The sequence below is a fragment of the Lathyrus oleraceus genome, chromosome 7 (assembly GCF_024323335.1).
Source record: "Lathyrus oleraceus cultivar Zhongwan6 chromosome 7, CAAS_Psat_ZW6_1.0, whole genome shotgun sequence".
NCBI classification, from domain to species: Eukaryota; Viridiplantae; Streptophyta; class Magnoliopsida; order Fabales; family Fabaceae; genus Lathyrus; species Lathyrus oleraceus.
In genome coordinates, this window is record NC_066585.1 from 299,205,829 (window position 1) to 299,208,693 (window position 2,865).

Consider the following 2,865-nt stretch of genomic DNA (forward strand, 5'->3'; position numbering starts at 1 on the left):
GAAGGTACGTAGGCAACGGGTTCATCCGTTCGAACCCAATAACCTAATAAAAATGTATATTCTTTTCTCATCATCCCAATCATGTTTGCACAATATTTTTGTCATAACAAATAACAATTTAGCATAACAAGTGTGAAAAGGGCTCCCTAGGAGTACCTAGGACGTAGTGGGTGCCTAACACCTTCCCATTGCGTAATTTACCCCTTACCCAGAATCTCTGATCTTTTTATTAGTTTTCTACGTGTAAAACTTCTTAGGCTTTTGTTCGCTTTTTAGCCAATCCTTTGGATAAATAAAAGTGCGGTGGCGACTCGAAAATTTTCATGTATCTCCTAGCTTATGATTTAATCGATAGATCATATAGCGACGAATACACCGCTACACCATGCAGGAATTCAGGTAATATTAGCTATGTCATTTAATTTTATGCCATTGTTTACTATTTGTTGCTCAATCGCCTTTTGACAGTTCTGTGTTATTTGCCTTTGGACGTGTTCTTTTTGCAGGGGACTAGTCGACCAACGCATTATCATGTGTTGTATGATGAAAATAAATTCACTGCAGACCAGCTACAGAGTTTGACCAATAACTTGTGCTACACGTAATGATATGATTTGCTTTTTTAATCTTAATTAATGTTTTCTAAACTTGTACTGTTTTCATTTAATTTTAGAAGCCTTCTGATACTATTTTTTTCCATTCAGTTATGCGAGGTGTACTCGATCTGTCTCAATAGGTTTGTTACTCGATTCCCTTTGCTTGTTTTTGTTTTAGGCTATACAAAACTTTAGTTTAACAAAAATGTTATCTTGTATGCAGTTCCTCCTGCCTATTATGCACACTTGCTATTATTCACCATGGATGGATGGGCGTTATTTTGTTTAGTATTGGTTAGAACTACTAGACAGCTTTTGGATACAGTGGTCACTGGGTGTTGGTTGCTATGGATCTTTCGAGACTAATAGTGTATTATCTCGATTCGTTATTGGGTGATTGGAGTAAATATCCGAGTATGAAGAAGACGGTTGACGCGTAAGTGAAATTCCCCTAAATATTCGTGTGTATTTGTATATTTAATTATGTCTGTCAGATATTTCATCTAATTTGTTACTAAATCATGAATATGTTTTATTCTCTTAATTGTAGTACTTTGAGGAATACAAATCTTACTCAAGAGCTCATTTGGATGAAATGAAGGATGAATTGTGTCAATTCATTGTTGATCAAAGAATCATATAGCTAGGTTGTATATTGTTGTACATATATGTATGGAATGTTGTTGTTGTATGCTGTTGTTGTATATATGTTGTATATTGTTGTTGTACTTTTACTAAATCATGAATATGTTGTTGTATATTGTTGATCAAAGAATCATATATTAATGTTGTATATATGGAGGATTAATGTTGTATATAAATGGATTCATGTTGTATATATCAATGGATTAATGGTGTATAACATTGGATTAAAGGATGAAATCAATATGAATTTTACACTTTTGCAGCATGCGAACAGGTTACCAATTAAATATCCACTGTTTTTCAAACAATTTTTTTTAAAATAACTAACACTTTAGAGGGCGCTTTGTCCAGAAAGCGCCCTCTAAACACTTTACATTGACAACTTTAGAGGGCGCTTTTTCCTGAAAGCGCCCTCTAAACACTTTACATTGACAACTTTAGAGGGCGCTTTTTCCTGAAAGCGCCCTCTAAACACTTTACATTGACAACTTTAGAGGGCGCTTTTTCCAGAAAGCGCCCTCTAAGGTGTCCCTTTATGGACCACTCCAGAGGGCGCTTTTTTCTGAAAGCGCACTATAATGTGGCCACTTTAGACAGCGCTTTCTCCAGGAAAACAAAGCGCTGTCTTTACCTATGCCAGCGCCACTTTAGAGGGCGCTTAAAAGCGCTGTTATAGGCCAAAATAAGCGCCCTCTTTTCCCTTATTTGGCGTAGTGTATGAGTGGATGATTGCCAGTTCCCCCAGTGACTTTACCGAGATGGTAAACATGGGGATGAGGCTCGAAGAAGGTGTCCGAGAGGGACGGTTATCTAGAGAGGAGGTATCATCCAGCAAGAGGTATGGCAACAATTTCAGCAAGAAGAAGGAGATTGAAGCTAATGCAGTTTCAATTGGGAGGCAAAGGAGGCGTCAGGTAAGAAGAAGTCAACCACCCCGTCAACACCATCATCAAGTATCATCAATAATCACAGTATTTTCAGCAAATCAGTCAACACCAATTCAACAACAACAACGTCAACAACAACAACCAAAGCAACGAACAAACACCTACAACAACAACAATACCAACAATCATCAGCCATCAAATTTTGAGAGGAAGAAGGTTTCTTTTAACCCAATTCTGATGACATATGTAGAGCTATATCCGTCTTTGGTTCTCAAGAACCTGCTACAACCAAGAAATCCTCCGTAAATCCCTAAACCACTTCCATGGTGGTATAAACCAGAACTCCACTGTGCTTTCCATCAAGGAGCCCCCGGACATGATATAGAGAATTGCTACCCCCTCAAGTATGAAGTTCAGAAGCTGGTAAAGAGTGGACGGGTGTCCTTTGAGGAGCGTGCGCCGAATGTCAAAGCTAATCCATTGCCTGCCCATGGAAATTCATCTGTTAATATGGTAGACGGTTGTCTAGGGGAGTTCAAGGTATTCGATGCACGCTTCATTATGAGGTCCTTGGTGACGACGCACAAGGATATTTGCTTGGTCAGCGATTGTGAGCATGACCATGATGGTTGTGCTATCTGTAGTGTCGATCCTAGAGGTTGTATGGTTGTGAAGAGGGACATCTAGCGGTTGATGGATGAACGCTTGACTCAGATTGTTCAATCTCGTCATATAGA